General features: G+C 40.3%; 1 protein-coding gene across 3 annotated transcripts in view; it reads right to left on the reverse strand.

Moving 5' to 3' along the window:
- The window catches only part of LOC115570877 (RNA binding protein fox-1 homolog 3-like), a 1044539-nt gene that overhangs the window by 980884 nt on the left and 41870 nt on the right, over window positions 1–21785 (reverse strand). The window lies entirely within an intron of this gene.

The raw sequence follows: 21785 nt of genomic DNA on the forward strand, positions 1-21785 counted from the left end.
AAGAAATGACTCTTTACATTATGGTAGCAGCCTGGTGAGAACAGGGTGTTGGGGGAATCACTTTTTCTCTCTTTTTATTATCAAACCACAAATTGTGGGAGTTACTGCAATTTCATCGCACAAAATTGCATAAATATCCCGCATATTTTTAAGAGAAAGTGCCGCATAATAAAGGATTTTTGCCCGCAACAATCACAAAAAAACTCTGTGTTTTTTCTGGAAAGACTGGTCAAAAGAGGCGGGGGGGCAAGTGATGGTTCGCCCAGGGAGTAAATCTAGCCAGGACCGCCTCTGCCTGGAAGGGTTTACCCCTTTACCCCCACCTCTACACCAAGTACTGATTATCTAAGGGATTGCACTATCTAGTCCTATAAGCTCAACAGATTTGGAATTGTCGCTGCTGTTCTGGTTGTGAACTGGATTGGAACTGAACTGCTTTGGGGAAAACAAAATGAAATGTTAACAAAGTGGGTTGAATGAGTACAAGTACTTTCACATGCGCATACTCACACCCATGACCATACTGAAATGAGTCGTGGTCTCTTTGTCTTTGGAGACACATAGTTCATTGCAACTTGCTGAATGCTTTAATTTTTGTTTGGTTTGACAGCGATTATATTCGTACTTCATATTTTCTCTATTGTATTTTTCTATTGTGCACTACATATATACAAATGTTACAAATACTTTCCTGAAGGCTAAACTAACTGACTAATATGACTAAGTTCAGAGGCAAATTTGCAAGTCGCACAAGTGCTTCTATCTCCAAAAAATGTCAATGGCTTTACAATAGCAAAATGCTACTAAATTGTCACAGGCTTCTGCTCAACTACAACAACAGGCCCTGAACCAGCTGTTGGTTCAGCTGGTCTGGATAAAATAAAATAAAAATTTAATTAAAATTGAATAAAGAAGGAAAAGAAGGGACACAATCTATCAAACCACTGGACTGATGCGCTGTCTCCTGGAAATATTTTTTTACTAATTAGCACAGCATTTTAACATTTTAACTTCATACATGTCAGCAAACCTGTCACTATCAAAGTGTTTTATTATTTATGTCTGCTTATTGATGACCTTGGTTTTTTGTTCTTACAGCACTAACATCCGTGAAAGATGGTAATTGCCATTAAATCAAGACTAACTAAATAAAGTAACTAGAAGCATGACACGTGATGCATTGATTTTATAAATATGTAACCGAAACCACAATCTTAGGTGTAAAATCCACCTGGACCTTTACCAACAAGGTTGTTGCTCCATCCAGGCAATGCTCACGTTTCTCTCATTTGTTTGATTAAACAAAATGTAATACCATAATTTAGACAAGATAAGATTGGCAGCACATTCATTGCACACTTTTAATGACTGTCATCCTGCATCTTTAGCACTATGGACCATTTCTCGCCCGTAAGCAAGTTTCAAATTGTTGTATGATCAAATGACCTGCTGTGCACCAAAACGCCCCAAAGAACAGGCAGCGATGAAAGCAGACCGCTGCGTCACCTCGCCTCATGTGAACACCCCACAAAGATGCTTTTTATGCCCCCCTCTGTAAACTATCATGACACACAGAAAGCTCCAATAAAATAAAAACTGCTAAAAATTGATAAAAAAACAAAAAACATTTGGCAATCTGCTTGTACAATGTTTCTTCCTCATCTGATACATCATTGGTTAAATATCTGACAATTCAATAAGTTTGGTTTTGTAATAATAATGTGCAGTGTTTGCAGGCAGATTCTAAACAAACACACTCAAACACAAACTCCTCATAATCCATCCATCTATCATCCCCTGCTCAGCTCTCCCTCCTCTGTCTTGTAAAGGATGAGTGAAGGTTGCAGTGTTAATATTGGGAGCAGGAGCTCGTCCTTCAGCATTCTTAAAGAAACCATTACCTGTTGGACTCCTGACCCCAGCAGCAGCACAGCCTCATATTGACTGAAGCATTTTCATCAAGGAGTCCAATCTGTTTTAAAATGCTTTCCTTTCATTCATACCTCTGCTTCCTTTAGATGGGATCGTATCTGTCTAAAAGGCTTTTTGAACATATTTTTGCAGATTTCACATATTATATACAACCAACACTGTAATCTGAGAGAAAGTGTTTTGGTTTTGTTTTAAGCGGGATTGTGCTTTAAGGAGATGTTGGTGTATTGTAGGAGTCCTGAGCCATTGTTTATCAGAAGGCTAAAGGTCCAAACGTGATATTGACACATCACTTTGTAGGAACATGCCTTTGTCTTCCCTTTATACCACAGGAGATGCGATTTTCATGTCCATGTAGATTCCCCTCTGACCTACTTTCTGGACACCATAATGGCCTGGCTCTCTTACTCCCCCTTTTCTTTTCACACTCTGATAGTGGAAAAAACTGCATTTGCTGGGCAATAAACATTGCCTGCGAGAAGAGACTGTCGGCTGAGTTCACAATGGGGGGTCACCAGACCTCCAAAAGCCTATCACTAAAGGGGGGAAGACGGCCATTTGTCACCCTAAGTTCCCTCTTCCTTGACTTATATAGAGCCTATGTTAACAGACTCTGGACATCCGAGACTCAGAAAGGTCTCATTCAGCATCTGGACTACATTTATTTTGACGGACTGTTTATAATACAGTGCGCAGTGGTCACTGGATCAAGTCTGTCCTTCCTGTGTCTATAGCAGACTTGTCACCCACAGATCTCCTCCACATCTGGCATGAGCCACCAAACACTGCATGAAAAGTGGGATTTTCGTCAGTATGCGGCACTGTAGATTGACGTGGAATTTCAGGTTTGTGACTGCACACGGCAATTTGCAGGCAACACTGAAAACTGATGTAAATTGTCGGAAATTGATGTGGGTCTTGCTTGGCAGTTGTCCCCCAATGACCCCCCTCCCCCTGATTCTAGGGGAGGCTTTAACATGTAAATGAAAATGCTGTGAGCTATACAAATGCAAATCAGGGTAGCAGGGGGAGTTTTACCCCAGGTGACCTTTTTCTAAAAGGTGTTAACTTCATTTTAAGAAAATCTCTGGTATAAATAGATCAGGCTCAGTATAGCCTAATTATAGACCCTTATATTTGAGCTTGAATGATTTATTTAATGAAAGTATGCTAGATTAATTACTGTGTATGTCATTAGCATTGGCCAATGTTATGTAAAAAAGATTATTTATTATTTTCTCTCTCTCTCTCTCTCTCTCTCCTGGGAACAAGTTAAAGATAAAACGCCAGTTGTTAAGAAGTTAAAATTTGCATGAAATATTTTGAGATAACCAAGATATTAAAATGTAAAAAAAAAAAAGAAAAAAGTATTTCTATAATTACATGGGTTCTGAATGTTTTAAAAGCAGTTGAAAAGTAATTCTTATTGCGTGTGAGAGTTCATGACCTGTAAGAGTTTTTACACTTCCGGGTAGACCGGAGCGTGAGTGACGAGGAAGAAGGAGCGGAGAGTTAACGTCGTTGAGCAGCCGACAGTAGACAGTGTGTGTCGTCAGTGTCGTGTTTTATCACTAACAGACTGTGAACTGTTGTCGGACGACGTGCTGTGAGTCCTGACCCACCAAACATCCTGGAAAGTGACAAAGTTAAGTTTTTTGCTCTAAATTACCTAATTGAATAATCACCATCAGTAAACTGGACGCTGTCTGATTCTCTCACTCACAGAGATGGAGGCTGTTTTCTGGGGGAAAGTTCACTGAAGGCTCGTTCTGGAGGGCTGACAGTCATGGAGATTTTTTTTCATCATAAACACTTGGTGAGTTAAACTTTTTTGCCGGTGACAGACGCTGTTTTTGGGGCAGAAATGTGACAAAGACTCGATAGGACAGGTGGGAGGACAGACACACAGACATTTTTTTCCTCATATAAGCTGCCAAAGGCAGTTATAGTTACTACGTTACTTTTGTTTGGTCATATAACGTTTCTATGTGGGACATTTCTCTTTATTTAGCTGAGTGAGGGACCTGTGTATCAGACTGCCAGACCGACCATGCTACGCTGGCTTATCCATTCACACTGGTTCTGTCCTCCAATACTGCGCCTCTGATAATACCTCCAGAGTCATATCAGTGCGGGAGCGAAATTTCACCCCTTGCCGCCTCTGAGACATTCACACAGAGGAGGAGGCGGAGAATTGGCATAGGATCCCCGCATCCAAACAACAGTGTGAATGGGGCTAGTAACTCATTAGGACAAATCTAAATATTGGTGGTGCTCCTCATATCCATACTTCTGGTAAGTATAAAAACTAGCAGGTCAAGAATTTGAGGACAGTGAGTGCCTCTCTGCTACAGGGCCCTCGGAGGGAGTTCCCCTTCCACGAATCTGGAGCAGCTTCTCGACGGCAGCCCAGTTTGTTCCTCCTGTCAATAGGAGAATATGCTGCCTTTTCTGTGATGATGTGCTTATGAATAATTAAGATAAAACTGCCAGCAAACGTAGGAGCAAGCGCTGTTTATGCACACATTGGTTTGTGGCTTAATCAATTATACATCTAACATGTCATATCAGCAGAACTTTAGACTGTTTCTAAAGTGTTTTTGAGTAGAGCCTGAGCTAAGACTCATAAGTCAATCCAACACCTAACTTGGCCAATTAATTCCAGCATATTGTTTTTTTTTAGATTTACTTTGTGTATATGCAATGCCAGACTAATCAATGAATAAGCTTAAATAAATAAGGCGTAGTTCATGCTCCTGAATTTTGTCATTTTCACAGAACATTTAGACGAGAAGCCATTTTTAGGCTAACCTTGAATAAACACATGAGGCAGTTCTTCACCACGGGGCTCTAACAAAAATGGCGTCCTATTGCTCTGCCACTGAATATGTATTTATCAGAAAAACCCAAATAACAAATTGAACTGACCCGTTTTCACGACAATCTCTATATTTGCTCACAACAGATTGCATCTTCTCTTGCTGTTGCTAGTCTGTTATGGGTTAAATGCAGAGATCCAATGTCACTATTGTATATTTGTATGATATGTGATGAAGTTATTAAAGATTATGCTTCTTCATCACAGGTTTTAACTCACATTTGATTTAGCTATTTTTCTGGATGGAAATTTTCCCTCCCTGAACTTATTCTTGCATCTTCACTTTTTACTTCAGACAGCTACAGTAAAGTCGTTAGCAGACAGTGTGTCTGTATGCAAACTGATGCATAGACTAACATGCATAACCTGTCAAAAATGTTCTCAACGGCTAATTGTTGACATCCCTAGTTGTATAATTTTAGTTCCTTGACATCCTTATGGTTCTCTTCCATTTCACGACAACTGGACTGATTCAAGAAATTTGCGCACGTGTTTTGTGCACTCATTCTCTATGTACTGGTTACTAAATACAACAAATGAAAACACATAACACAAAGTTAGTGCATCTCAATATTATATTTCAGTCTGAAGCATCAAATTGTGGTGAGAAATAATCGAGAAGATGAAGTAACTGCAGATCTTTTCCAGTCAAACTACATCATAAATATCTATAATAAATAATATCAGCCTTACAAACAAATGTTATGAGCTCTGAGCAGAGTGAGAACATCATCCTCACACCTTGTCATGTCTCAAGAGCAAGAATCAAACAACAGCTGACGTCTGAGTGACATCACACACACACACACACTTACACAAATCCTGCATGGCCAGGTCTATAGGGACTCCCCCTAATCCAGCTCCTCTGAAAGGATATTTAAACAGGCTCTGATTAATGGGAGGGTAACAGAACAGTGTCAGAGCTACTGTACACACACACACACACACACAACTCTGTAACTGTCAGTACATCTCCACAGAGGGAAAAACAGCAGACAACTTTCATAATCACCAAACACTCCTCTTGTTTCTTCCACATAGCTTGGTGTCTCTTCTCGGTGTATCTGTTACTTGTTGTCTTTCTTTCTGGGAGGGCATTTGAACATAAGAAGTATTAAATCTAAAAGTGATCAAGTGCATCATCTTTTGCTGGATTCTAATTTGGACTTCCTTTGTTTATCTGAGACTTGGCTGCACAAAAACACTCCATCAGCAGCATTAAAAGTCCCTGGTTTTAACTTTTACAGGAGAGATAGAGTGGGCTCAAAGGGAGGAGGAGTTATGATTTATGTGAAAGACAGAATCCAGTGTAATGAAATCCATTGGTCAAACTGTGAGGAATTGGAATGTATTGGTCTAAATATCATTTTGTCACCACAGATGTCCTTTACTCTTATTGTAATTTACCGGCCTCCCTCTTCCAGTATTAGTTTCTATGAGAAATTTGAGAAATTATTAAAAGAATGTAATTTCAACAAAGAAGTAATTATTATGGGAGATTTTAACATCAACTGGGGAGAAAAATCCTCTAGAAAGAACTTCAAACAGATAACCGATAACTTTGACCTTATGCAACTGATTAATGGGCCCACAAGAATAACTTAGTAACAGACCTGAGAGAATTTTAAAATCCTATAATATGGTAACTGGTCTCTCTGACCACAATTTGACACTGGTAGCCAGAAAACTAAGCAATAAGAAGTTTAGCACTAGTGCCAAGCAATATGAATCTTTTGGAATCTCCAAAAACAAACAGGAGAAGTGCTGTTGAACAGATTGAGTGGGATGATTTACTGTTGGACATAGACCATGAAGAAGATAGTCAAATATTCTCAAAAAAACTACAAAGCATTGTTAAACTTTTTAACTGCAAATTTAGGCGCAAAAATAATAAAAACATTGTCCCTTGGATAAATGCAGACATCCTTAAACTAATGAAAGAACGGGATCTTGTTTTAAAAACTGCAATAAAAACTAAGTTGAGTCATGACAGACAACACTTTGCTAGTTTAAGGAACAAAGTGGTAAAGAAACTAAGAAAAGCAAAGGCAGATTTTTTCTTAACCATAATAGAAAAGGCAAGAGGCAACTCTAAAATTATCTGGAACCAGCTAAAAAAATTTACAGGACATCAAAATAAAGAGAGGAAACTGCTTGAACTTAAAATAAATGGAACGCTTACAAACGATCCTGCGGAAGTAGCGGAAGCTCTTAACCACTACTTTATCGATTCTGTGGCTACTATTGCACAGTGTTTTTCACCTGAGTACACTAATGTTTGTCCAGTTAATACAATGGAACCTGCTTTCAGCATAAGGAATGTCTCTGAATCAGAGATTGCCAGAATGATTCGATCTCTGAAACAATCCAGAGCAAAGGATATATTTGGTATATGCAGTTATGCTCAAAGAGCTCAGTACAACACTAACTAATCCTATTACCAAAATTATTAACCTCTCGATTTCTGAGGGATTGTTTCCGAGTGTTTGGAAGTCGGCTGTTGTCATCCCAATATTTAAATGTGGAGATCCTGTTTCAACCTGCAGCTACAGACCTATCAGTATCCTACCTACAGTGTCAAAGGTTGCAGAGAAAGTAGTAGCTGAACAAATCACCTGCCATTTAAACAATAGCTCTTTTACTCTGCACCCAATGCAATTCGGCTTCAGAGCCAATTATTCAACTGAAACAGCCAACTGTTTTTTAACAGAAAAAAATCAAATCTCTATTGGATAAAGGTGGTGTTGTTGGAGCTGTGTTCCTTGACCTCAAGAAGGCATTTGATACTGTTAATCATAGAATTCTCATGTCAGAGTTAGCTAGTTTTAATTTTTGTTCAGATACACTTAAGTGGATTGAATCATATTTGTCAAATCGATCTCAGTCGGTTCAGGTACAGAATCATCAATCAGCTGCTCTTCATCTATCCACAGGAGTCCCACAAGGATCCATACTGGGCCCTTTGCTATTTACATTATATATCAATGACTTACCATATGTATATCCAGATGCCAACATCCAAATGTATGCTGACGACACAGTAATTTATGTACATGGTAGCAGCATGACACAGGTTGCTGATAAACTTACAAACTCCATGACTCATGTAACAGCATGGTTAAAGCAATGCTGTTTGCAGCTGAATGTGTCTAAAACAGTATGTATGTTTTTCACCAAGAAGAACAGTCCTAGTGTTGAGCCGGATATCTTTGTATCAGGGGAGAGGCTACAGGTTGTATCTGAATACAAGTACCTTGGTGTTTTGGTTGACTCTAAACTTTCTTTCAAGGCTCAGGTGAAAAAGGTCTGTAACCGGGTCAAATTCAATCTCTCAAACTTCAGGTTCATTCGACATTATATGTCAACAGAGGCGGCTAAGATGTATATGCATTCCATGTTTTTTTCCCATATCATCTACTGTTTAACTATATGGTCGCAGGCTAGTAACACTTCTCTAAAACCAATAGAATCTCTGTATAAACGAACAGTTAAAATCCTTGACAAGAAACCAGTAGATTTTCATCATTGCTCAGTATTAAGAAAATATAACCTGCTGAGTTGCGACAATTTGATTAAATATGTAAATACTTGTCTTTTGACAAGATTATACATGGTTCCACCTCTCCTCCGCTCAGACAGTTCGTCAACATAAGAACAACTGCATATGGGTTCACAAGAGGTGCAGCAAGAGGAGACTGTATTATTCCACTTAGGAAAAGTTCTTTTAGTCAGTCTGCATTCTCTGTTAGAGCTGCACTAGAATGGAATTCCATCCCAGCAACTATTAGAGACCTGAATAAAAGTTTATTCAGAGCTCATTTGAAAAGATGGTTAATTGGTGCTCAGCTCTGTCAGCACTAACACTTGATTACACCTTCCTGTCCTCGGTCCGTCTGTGCTGAACCTGTAGACATCTTCTCTTTTTACTGCGTGCTGTCTTATTGTGGTCTTGTTTTTATTGTGTTGCATGCATGCTGTATTTGTGCTTCTGCTTTGCATGCTGTGGTGTGATGTGTCTTGCGTCTTGAATGATGTTTTCTAAATTGATGTTATATATGCTATTTTGTCATTTTTGTTAACTGCTGTGCATGTTTTGTAGATTGCCCTGGCTAGTAATTTTGTAATTTTAATCAAATTTTTTCTATATTCTATATTCTGTTCTGTTTTTAGGGTGACTTTAACATCTGTCAAGGGACTACAGATGAAAAATAGCCTCTTGGCTAATTCTGGCGCATTTACAGTAATGTTATTAATGTGCACTGTCCCTGTTTTCAAATAAACTAAACTAAACTTTCTGGCTCTTCTTCCCACACACATATTTCATCTCACTTTAACTACCATGGCTGAAAACTAAGCAGCAAAACAAGAAAATGGCAATCTTCCCTCCCCTTCATCCTTTTTTCTTTATTTCCTGTAGTTATCTCTGACTCTTCAACACCGAATTAAACATCAGGATGGCGGTCTGCACTATTGTCACTGCTTCTGACAGGCCAGCAGCCCCACTTTGTACATTCACAGCAAGATTTCATGCAAGACAGAAAAGTTGTTTCTAAAGCACACACAGGAGAGATGTAGATGATGCAGTGAGAATATGAGAGAGGAAGCAGGAGTCTTATGCTCTGACCTTCATCCGCTGTCCTCTATGTCCTCTGTCTTTTCCAAACCCTCAGTCATTTTGCTTTTCTTTCTGAGTTGTCCGCTCTGCCACTCCAGCACCTCTTCATCCTCCTATTTCTCCTTCTATAAATTTTCATCTATCCACTGAAATATCTAGGTAGCTTATGGTTGGTTTGCTTGCTTTCTGTATGATGCCAGATGAACATCTTAAGTCTTATTATTGGGTCTGAATAGTGAAGACTAGAAGACTGGGCTCCTCCTCTGAAATCAATATCAGGCCACATTCGTTTGAATTGGACTTTTGGAGTTTGTGTATCTCTGTACCAAATTTCATGATAATCCAGTGGGGAAATGATGAAAATAACAGTTAAAGTTAGTACTGTACATTAATATTAATTATATCATTATATAAGTCTTGATTTTAGGTTTATGCAGTATACTTAAGATGCTTGTTGAAGAAGAGTGGAGCATAAACATCCCAATGTGCCGAATTATCCGCTGATGGTAACATGGCTTTGTGTGTGTGTGTGTGTGTGTGTGTGTGTCTATCAAATGCAAATAATGCTTACTGCTGTCCTATCAGCTCTGGCCTGAAGCCCAGTGCGTGCGTGCGTGTGTGTGCGCGAATGCACGTGAACTGGAGTTGTGTTAAGGGGTTGGACAAAAGATCTAGAAAAAAGACACTTAAGGTAGGTCTAAAAAGTCTATGATGATTCATATCAGCCGAAATCAAAAGTTATTGATCACCTTTTTGAATAGTTTTTCCTATTGTTATCATTTTTAAAGACAGAGGGAAAAGTGGTCAAATGTAACCTCTTGATTTTGTATATAACTGCTGTATGCAATGCACGCATGTTATTTGTGTTATTTTATTTGTGTATTTTTTTATTTCATCATTTGTTAACATAACAATGAAAACCACACAAATAAAATAACACAAATAAATAAAAATACTGTCATACCAACAAGTTGGCCTGCTGTTTTCTGTTGCTTTCTGTGCTCCATCAGCACTGATTTATAGTAAAGCTCGACAGGCTCTTCTGTTTTTGTCAGTCACATGGCAATTGTACATCCAAACTACACACTTGTGGAGCTTATGGAGCTATTTAAATGTTGTACTAGATCCATCCAACATCAGAACTAGATTTCTCTAAAGGGAGCTAAGCTGAAATGCACATAGTCCATGTTCACATTAAGAAGGACAGGCTGTGTTCACACAACTTTCTGGCTTCAAAGCATTCTTCAGAATTAAAAAAACATCAAATATTATTTCCATCCCAAAGCATCACGCATTTGCAACAATGATTAGTTAGCACTGATACCCAGTGAGGTGGTGTGACACATTGGTAGACATTTGATGCAGTTTGTTTTCATGTTTGCATTATTTAACACCAATTGTTATGCCTGAAAATCAAAACGGTGGGGGGGGGGGGGGGCTTCTGTCTTATGGTGTTCCATGTTGCTACGTGGTATAAAAGCTAAACTAGTTAAAAGTGACAAGGCAAGCCTCAATACAGCAACACAAATCTTTCTTATCAATCTATAGTAAGTCTCCCCCATTGTCCACACCACCAGAGTATGAAGAGACACAGTGAGAAACAGACTGAGCTAACACTAGATCAGTTTCAACTGGGTCAAAAGTTATACAGTTCCAATGGTTTCTACAGCTGTCATGTTTCTGTGATGAATGAGAGGAACACAAATGACTTTGTCACAACAAAACTTCATGAAGGTTGGTTCAGTACTTAAGTTAATAAATGTCTTCTGAAGTATTGGTCTGAAAGAGCTCATTATTGATTTGAACAAGTCAGGAAAGTTACTTGGAGCTGTTTCAAAGCAGTTACAGGTCCCAAAATCAACAGTACAAACAGCTGTTGGTAAGTTTAAAGTTCATGGCACAGTTGTGGTGAAACAGAAAACTAAGTTGTTTGGCCACAATGAGCAGCAAAATGTTTGGAGGTGAGGCCTTTAACCCAAGAACACCAAACCTACTGTCCAGCATGGTGCTGGTAGTAATATGCTGTGGGGCTGTTTGGCTGCCAGTGGATCTGCTGCTGTACAGAAAGTAAATGGAATACAGAAGAAGGGGGATTATTTCCAAATTCTTGAGGAACACCTACAATCACCAGCAGAAGATTGAGTCTTGGGTGCAGTTGGGTGTTCCAACAGGACAATGATCCAAACACACATCAGAAGTGTTAAAGGTATGGATCATTTAGGCTAAACTGAGGTTTTGAACAGCCTTCCCAAAGTCCAGACATGAACCCCATCAGAACACCTGGACTGTGCTGAAGAAACAAGCCTATTTCAGGAAGCCAACACATTTACTTCATGAATATTTTTTGTGACAAAGTCATATGTGTTCCTCTCATTTCATCACAGAAACATGAGAGCTGTAGAAATCACTGAAACTGAAAACTGCGATGATGAAAATGTTCTTTACAAGAGGATGTCAAGTTTTGACCACAACTGTATATGTGTCTCTCAGGCTTCCTCAAGCCACAATCCTGACTTTACTTAGGCACCTACTCTGATAAGAATACTAATCAGGCATTTCAGTCTTGTTTTCAGTTTGCAAATGTATCAATGATGATGCTCCAAAATGTAGCGGACACAAGGGGGTCTGTCCATGCTGGAAGAGGTTTGTCACATATTGACAGAAGATTACGAAACATTTTCTCACAATATTTTTCTAAGTTTGGAGATATGTCTTTGACATTTGTGACCTCATACAGTAGAGGTGAATTGACTTTTGTGATTCTTCAGTGTCAGAGAACTGAATCATCTTCTTCCAGAAACACTGTTCCATTACCATGAACCACTGAAGATCCAGAATTAATGTTTTTTAACATCTTTTTAAGACGTCATTTTTAATGTTCACTATTGACAGGTCCGAATCGAAAATGTTTACAATGTTATTTTGGGATGTCTTTTCAATATTAATTGCAGACATCCAAAAGACAGCTGCGTATGGGTCAAAAGTTTTCATGATGTCTTTTCTTGACACTCTCTCACATTTCTACTGGCTCCTCTCCTTTCATGAGCTAGAGGAGTTAATCAGTGGATTGCATGGTTTTATAAACCTCTGGCTGCAGGGTACCTGACAATGGGGTGTCAGCTTTACCCAGTGAGCTATCTGGCTAGGTGCTGTTATATTAATGGTCCTGACTGAATTCTTCAGTGGCCTCAATGCTCATGAGGCCTGTCTTGGTAACGTCAGGTCATCTGGTAGGCTATTGTTCCAAGGTTGGGATACAAAAACATGGTATTCACTTAAACAGATGTAGTAAGGCAGTGGTGCGCCTGTTTTGATATTTACACAGCATCTCATCTTTTTTTATCTGGGTTGTATTAGCTGCAATCTTTTATTGAAATTGAAAAAAATATACTTGATTAATTGGAGATTTCTGTAGCATCACTGCAGGTAACTGAGAATGATTTAATTTTTTGGACTTCTGCACCTCAGGAAATATACCTCCTCCATCCAGCTGATAGAACAGAACCTACATCCAGTGGCGTTTGTCTGCACTCTCTCTATATTTCTGTTTCTTTTTCCTAATGACACCAAAAGGAGGTGAGACTGTGTGAGCAAAACAAAGTTTTGGCACAAAGCCGTCTTTATCTGTTTAAGACCATTGTTTCTTGTAAAATCTTTACATGTTAAAGCTAGGTGTAGCAGGTAGATGGCAGCCGTTGGGTAAAATGTCCCTCGCCCATAGCCATACTTTACTTCCGGGTCTTAATTGACCAGCTGTGCATCATACATAAGCTGTGGCATGTCGATGCTCTCTCTCTCTTTTTCTCCTTGGTCCGTGACTGTGTCAGCGTGCGTCTGCGGTCCCTGTCCAGTTTGGTGCCGGCTTCTCCCCTCGTTTCTGACGGTGACGACGCATGCGAGTCTGCTGTCCTGGTCCAGCGTGGTGCCGGTTTCTTCCCTTCGGCTCCGACGGTGTCGGCGTGTGTGTCTGCTGTCCTGGTCCAGCGTGGTGCCGGCTTCTCCCCTCATCTCTGACGGCGTCGACGTGTGTGAGTCTGCGGTCCCTGTCCAGTTTGGTGCCGGCTTCTCCCCTCATCTCTGACGGTGTCGGCGTGTGTGGGCCTGCTGTCCTGTTCCAGTCTGCTGTCCTGGTCCAGCCTGGTGCGGGCTTCTCCCTTCGTCTCTGACGGTGACGGCGTGTGTGAGTCTGCTGTCCTGGTTCAGCGTGGTGCCAGCTTGTATGAAAAACTTTGCGGACGCTGTGAGTAGCGTATGGGGATTGCCACTGCTGTTTTGTTTTGCTTAGGTTTTGTTGAATTTAGTTTGTTTTGTGTGACTTGGTTGTTTAGTTTCTATGTAGGTTTTTCTTATTTGTTCTTTTTTTTTGTATAAAGTTAATTCTTCTGGGTAGGGTTTATTTCTGCTTTTGTCCCAATTAATTTGTTATTTCCTACCAAGGAGGAAAAGAAACTAACAGAGCTGCAATGTCTATTTGTGTTTTTATTGTATGAAGATTTAATGTGTTTCTCTCTCTGTGTGAGTGCTGTAGGGGCAGCGGCAAGTGAGGCCAGCCGATGGTGGAGGGTTTGGTGACAGTCTCTCACCTGTACTTCACACTCCTTCTGATTTTGTGTTCTTAGTAATTATATTTGCACGTCCCTCACGATTTATAGTTGATCCCTTTTTTTTGTTTGGTTTTGCTGTGTGCATGTGTGTAGGACACTGGAGTGGGGTGAGTACTCTGTCCCAGTGTAAATTGTCCCTCTGCTGTCTGCGGCCTTGGCCGCCCATCCTCAGTACACTCCTAGTCATTTTTTAGCTGCTAGCTTTAAGAAATTGTCTCTTTTAATATTGATGTTGGCAGCTCTGTAAATAAAATTGTAAATCTTGGTAGGAAACACCCTTGCCTCGGTCCATCATTTTTGTCGATCTGTATCAGTAAAAGAATCTGTGGCTTTATTGGGTGATTGAAGTATTTAAAGTGCTGATAAGATTTGAAGTAGATGGTGAAATCGCGGGCCTTGCCACGGTCCGGTCACATTCGGTCTGTAACGTTGTTCAGAAACACATTTTGTTATACTGGGTGAAATGATCCTGCTATCCTGAGAGTAGTCAAAACATTATGTATTCAAAAAAAGGAACGAAAATAATCGGACCTCTGTGGCAGCTGTAGGACTGAGAAAAAGCTGACCAATCCATGCCAGCCAGCCCGAATAGCACGGATTGGTCAGATGCCTCCATGTCTCGGTCTGTCTTCCCCGCCGCGCGTGCACACGTTACGTTTCACTGATGCCGGAAATATTCAGCACACTCCTCTGCAGAAATACGGAGTTGCAGGAGAAGACATTCATTTGGTTACAATGGCAGAGAAAATGCAGCCAGCGTTACTTGTAACAGCTCACCCCGCTAAAAAGGCAAGGAAAAGAGAGCCTGAGGCAGAAAAGGCTGCCACGAAAAAGGCTCTGGATAAAGAAAGAAGTCGGACCGAGTCAACATCGGTGCGGCGTTTGAGCGGTGGAGACAACTGGGGCATGTGAAGGGCTTGAAAAGTGATGCAGAGGTTGCTCTCTTTCTGTTGGACAGGTAATTATTTGTTTTGGGTGGATTTGTTATTTTCATGAAATATGTAAGGTTTGACAACTTGGCTACGTTTGTAGCTCGTATTAGCCCAATGCTAACGTTTGCTTCTTTGTGTGTTGTTTTTAGCCATGAGAATGGCTAATGAGTGGGCCCAATTTCCACTGGATAGGGGTCCACTGCGTTGCGGCTCCGATCCGGTTTTGCTCCGCCTTCAGGCAATCCCCACCGGTTGCGCTTTGAGTCCGCAACGGCGCAGTAAGGTAGACTGCTGGCCTCACGATGTGTGCTGGTGCTGAGTGTTTTATTTTGAAAAGTAACCGGATGTAGTTTGTTATTTCGGCGCTTGACTTCCTGTCTGCTCCGTGCCAAATTCAGTTGAATTGCTGCATCTTGCTCTGGCATCTCCTTCTCCCTGCTGAGTCCCACTGCCAGATGCGCGTTCAAGTTTGTGGGGGAGTGGCTTTGGACGGAGCACTGACGGGATGGGGAGGGGGGGGTAGAACTTGGAGGAGGTGCCACTTTCAAATCTTGCTAGCTCTCCAGGATTGTAGACCCCTAGCTTTAAACTGATAAGTGCAGCAAAAAAATAAACATCATCTTGGTTTTAGCTGGGTATGCCTCCTTTCATCTGACTGGTGATTAGGTTAATTTGTTCAAATTGCGGTGCCGAAGTTGCCAAAATAAAAACCATGCCAAGGCTTTGTCATCCTCTGCTGAACACAATGCCAGGCATTACCTTGTAAGAGATTAAGTCACGATTAAGCAGATCAGATACAATAACACTGCTGTCATGTCAGCTTGAGACAACCCAATGACTTGTAGACCAACTGTCAGACACAGGTTTAAAAATAATAACTAACAATGGCTATGATGTACTGCCAACAAATGTTAACCTCTTGGGTGTTAGATACTTTGTTATAAGTCTTGGAAAAATTCCCACAAACCAGTTAAAACTTCCACTATTGCAGAGAACCTTGAACTGAAAAGCAGAGCAAGACTGTAGAGAAAGCATCAAGGAAGACCTTCAAATGGCTTAATGTGTCTTTAACAGACTGTGGAGAGAGCGCAGTGGGGGTTTCTTTGTAAAAAAATAAAAATAAATGAGGTGTACTGCATTTGCATGACAAACAATTTGTTGGAACTTGGCTTTTTCATCCCAAAATTGTTGACGAGGCTTTTGCTCATACTTTGTTCTTCATTTCATGGTGGAACTAACAAGTATCAAAGGCACTTTGTCATGTGAAATACCAAAGTGACAAATCTTTGCTGTGTATGGATTATTAATGCTGTTGTGTGTTCCCTGAGGCTTCAGGCAGAACGATGGGGACCTGTAGCTCCTGTATACGCTCAAAATGGATTTCACACTTCCCCACAGAGATATGAGGAAAGCCTAGGTAGGAGCCATGGGGGGGACACATCCAGAAAATCACAGCTTTGATTGCTGAGAATCCAAGAAGCAAACACAGGCACACTGGAAACGAGACAGGAATACAAGTCAGTGAATGTTCAGCTTGTCGACTAGCTTGGAACAAATATGTTCGACAGTTTAACTCTCCAAGGCATGAAACAGCCTCATGAACTCCTCCAAACCTATTATCAAACAAAAACTTTCCTCTTGTCTAAAAAGAGTATTTGCTCCCTTGAAAACATTTATTTCTGATTGTCTACTTTACCTCAGAAATGCTTGAATGACATGCTGACTAATAAAAGGAAAGGCCATCCTTAAGCTATTGGGCATAATCATGAAGGAGGGAGGGAGATTACCATTTCCTGTATGCATGTGTGGCCCCTGCTTCATTATTGTGAACTACCAAACTGGAAAATGGAGATAATCGAAGCAGTTAAATGGACTTGGTCAAACTACACCAAATCCATTTCCTGTACACAGTTTAATTTCTAAAATCCCAAAAGGTCTACGAGAATGGAGAAAAGGAGACCTCACACAAAGACCTAGCTGTGAACATACGTATGTATGTGTCCGTGTGTGGGAATGAACACTTTGGTAATTTGCTACTTTCTAGGAACCAATTAAGCAGCAGCAGTCTTTCTGTTCAGGTGAGGTGTCGGCTGAGGCTGCAGGCCTGCCTCGGATGAATGAGAAAGGAGAGGTTTGGTTAGTAGGTGAAGTGAGGCAGTGGGAAGAGTTGTTGTCTACACTGAGGCTCAGGTCAAAGAGCCATACAAGGGCAGATGGAGGAGCGACAGGGGAGCAGACAAAGGTCAGGGAATCCCACAGGACCACTTGTGCATTATGCATACGGTATTCCCCATTCTATATCTCATTCATCAAGGATGTTTTCAAGGTTTCCTGGAACACCTTTCATGTAATTGCACAAAAACTGACAAACTCATGCACGACAACACAGAACACACAATTTGCCTAAAATGTGCTGACATGCATTTTGTTGCCATTTTCCTTGAATATGGTGCATGTCAGTAGTGACTGGGTTTTAAATAAGGGGTAATGTATAGAACGGCGGTCATTATCGGGAAAATAAGTCCCTTTAGTCGTCCGCTGAAATTCAAGACCTCTGACCAGTCTTTTAAAACTGACATGGCCCATACTGTGCTCTTTTTTGGTGTTCAGTTCATGTCGAATCTTTATCAACGTCTCTGTCATCCAAAACTTTGTGCCGTTTCGCTTCTCCCTCTTCGCTGCTTTCCTCTCTTTTTTCTTTTCTTGACCGGTGATGACAACTTAGCCTTTTCCCAAGAGTCGAAATCACTGAATTTTCCAAAAATATTAAACTTAATGTGAAACTCATCCATACTAGTGGTCTAGCAGTACGTTTTTTTCCGATATAAAGTAGGCTACAGATCAGCTGATGTTGCTTAGCGACCAAATATGCTGGGGTGATAAGTGACCGGACTACTTGCGGAGCAAAGATTCTAGAGCGCGGAATGCTATGAAATGCGTGAATCAGAGGCAAAAAGGCCACTTTCCTTGACAGCAGTCAAATATGCTTAGTAACGGTCAATTATACAAAAATAATTGACAACCGAACTTTGGGAAGGCTCAACAACAACAGCAACAACATCTCTATGTTCTTCTTCAGCTTTTTGTCTTTCAACAGTACTGCATTGAAGTGAAAGTAATATGGCCAGGGAATTAATGATTTAACAGGAAGGAAAAATACTACATGTGCAGAACTCATGTGAGGAGCTGACCTTATCTGCGATGGTACGGGAAAAACTATTATTAGAGCCAAAATGCCAACAAGCAGAATATTGTATGGATTTTGGAAATTATTTCATTGATCATTTTTCAATATATATTGACTTTTGGACTTTTCAAGTGTTCTGAAATTATTAGAAAAATTCGAGGTACAGGAGACAGAAGCAATCATACGCAAAACAAAAGAGAGACAAAAACATCTGCTTATTTTTTCTGTATTTCTGCAGAAGTGGGAGGCACGTTTGACCAATTTTGGGTGAAGCGCTGATGATATCTAGTCCCGGCTGAGTTGGCCTTAAATGCTCCGGATATCGTGGGATATCCCAAACTGAATTAATACTGAACACATCAACACAGAAATGCTGTGTTTGTAAACTTAAAATTAGGCACATTAAACTGTTCCTAATTCAAACCAAAAGTACTGGGTTTGAATATTTCACTGGGTGACACAATTGTCACTGCACTGTATAATTTCATCAGAAATTCCTCACACAGTGGTGGATGATAAAACAGATGCAATCACTTTATTAAAGTGTGCTCACGAACATCCTCTGGGTATCTTGGGAGGTGACAGAGGCCAAACACATCATTAGTATTACAGTGCATCTATTTGTTGTTATTCAGTGGCCATGCCACCAGGTCTCCCCACACTCATCTGGTGGCTGCATGGCTGCTGAATCAACTACAGGTTTTTGTCCTGCATTTTGTCAGCATGCATCCACAGACAGAAAGAGCACAGACAGATCTCGAGTGTGAGAGCTGGCGCGTGCTCTCTAAACTCTAGTCTAACTGTATAAACCTGGCCGTGCTGATAACACATAAGGCAATAATCTGTTCCTACACTGCCTTTTCATCCCCTAATATGCCGTGAGGAACATTTTTTGTTTAGTACTCGTGAGAAAGCTTGTAAACCAGAAGTCCCTGCTATTTTGTCAATGTACTGTGAAGACGTAGGCTTAAAAAACAAAACTATTTGAGAGACGACAGGAGGCAGGGGGATGACATGCAGCAAGAGACCACTGATCAGGCTCAAACCCTGGGCCTCTGTGGGATGTTTGTATGAGTCACACTCTACCAGCTGAGCTACTGTAGTGTGCAAGAGACAGAAAAGAAAATTATTCATATTTATTGTTTTCATGACTGACAAACAAATGGTCGATTTCAGAATAATATACGTATAGTATATTCTTGAATTATAACCAGGGTATAAAATTAGATTTTCTTTTAATTTCAGGGTTTGAAATTTTACCAGCCAAAATGTGTTTTGACCGGCCACTTAAGTGTTCACAATCACGACCTTAACTAACAGATTTCCTGTAGGAAACACTGAACAGCATAAAGGTAATTGTTAATTGCCCACACCGTGTGTCCCCTAGATTGTTTTGTAGCAGTGCTGCTCTGAGTAGGTAACCTAGCAACACTAGGGGGGTCCTAGGGCCTGCCCCCCGGAAGAAATTCTGAAAAATAACCCTTTAAATGGTGACTACTGGTGAGATTTTTGAAAAAAAAAAAAAATTTCAGAATCTCAGAATCAGAATCTAAGACATGAGACAAAATAGTGTAGAAGGTGACATTGCTGCTTGACAATATGTTAACCTCTTGAGCATTAGAGAAGTTTTTTACCATTATTTTCTTTATAATTATATATCTTTTATGGATAGAACAGAATCTGTTTCAAAAGTCAGTGGGTGACATGACATGGAAACTATTGAGAGAAAAATGTATATTAATATTCATATAAAATAGAGGAAGCACTAAAGTACCATAAAAAGAGGTGCGTCTCATTTGTCCAGTTTACTAATACAATCTGCTGCTGGTTTGGAGTCACTGGGCTACATGACATGAAAGATATTGAAAAAACTGCATTTATTTTGTATTAACATATTTATGCTAAGTAATTTAATTACGGTCCCTAAATCAGTTTCCAGCGATTCAGCGCGAGGCTCTGGAGGTGAGCTTACCTCCTGCTGCTAACACTGGGTGAACCTCAGTAAAGTCGCGGCTGGACCCGAGTGAATATCTAACCTGAAACTAACTTCACCCCGGTTCGATGAGTCGCCTGCTGCAGCCTTTGAATAGTATGACGAGGATTTCAGTCAATCAACTTAAACGGTGACTTGTAGAAATTATACAAATAGCAGTAATGACAATAATAATCAATTTCAAGATAACTTAGGGTGTAGTGCTTTCACTGGGTGCAACTTAAATTCGCAATTCGTCCGTGATATTTAACCTACAAAAACCATGTCTTTTTTTTTTTTTGTGGCGGTGCCGCTGAAATTCAGCAGAATGTATAGGACAAACACTGACACATCAGATAACCTTCCACAATGATTGCAGGCTCTTTGTTGGAGCTCTGCTTTGCATGAAGTCCCGTCTTGACAAATGAATGGACTACTTGCAGAGTGACATGAAGACATGAATCAGAGGCACAAAAAACATTGACAGCGGTGGTTGGTCATTATGTTTACCAATACCTGACCTGTGCCTTGCACAACTTGATACATTTTCAAATGTTGAATGACGGTGGACAGCAAGGGACAAATAGTAAAATGTTGAAACGCAATCAGTAGATCTACTGTAGCTGTAAACTGTGTCTGTTTTACTGTTACGCATTTATGTTGAAAGTTATATAGCAAAGTCGGCAAATTTCAGCAGCCTGCCAGTGGTGTGGCCTATTTATTTTAAATTTTTATTTCAAATTACTCGCATATTTGGCGAGTGGCGGGTGCCAATTTTAAACCCTGATTATAACTATTGATGCATTAATGTGTTCATAAAAGCTGCAGCAGGTAAAGGATGAACTAATTTTAATAACTGTACAAACTGCTGGGTGGCTTAACCTTTAATTATATAACCTAGCCACAACTTAGATTATGGAAATAAAATATAAATTAAGTAAGTCAGTTACAGTAACCAAAAGGGCTAACACTAACAAAACTAACTATACCCTATCAAATAACTGTAGTGGGATAAAACTGTTATATTTGCCACTGAGTCTATAACACTGAAATTAAATAATGAATCTAACACTCCATGAAACTACATGTTCCACAAGTTTGCCTGCTACCCCAGCGGCAGCAGATAATGGGCTCTTTAAGCTTTGGTGTGACGGCACCCCTTTCTCCTCACCAAGCTTGCCTCATGACTCATTTGCCCAAAGTGGGCCTCTCTCCAGCACATTAGAATAACTGATGCACCCTACAAAGTTGTCAACCAATATTAATTGCTTAATTAAAAGGAATGTATTGTCACTTTGAGTTTACAGGCAGCTCAGACCCTCCTCAGAGAAGTTAAAATAGATGATAGATCAACTTGGGGGATGTGTGTGAGATGGAGGGGTGGAGTGGGAGGAAATGAAAAGTAGGTAAGGATGGCAAAAATATGTAAACCTTTACATACATAGTGACATATAAAGTAGTAAGTGGAAGCCTGCTGGAGTCATTTCTATATATGGCTATCATGTCTGCATATAGAACAATAACATAGGCTACATCTGGCAAGAATGTGAAGACACTGTGCACATGATGCGGAAGTGATTCAAACTACAGCGCGGCAGTCGAACCTCGCTGAGACCTTACAACCAAACCAAACAGATCGATCGGATACTGTATGTTTCTGAAGAA

Source organism: Sparus aurata, chromosome 20 (genome assembly GCF_900880675.1).
Source record: "Sparus aurata chromosome 20, fSpaAur1.1, whole genome shotgun sequence".
Taxonomy (NCBI): Eukaryota; Metazoa; Chordata; class Actinopteri; order Spariformes; family Sparidae; genus Sparus; species Sparus aurata.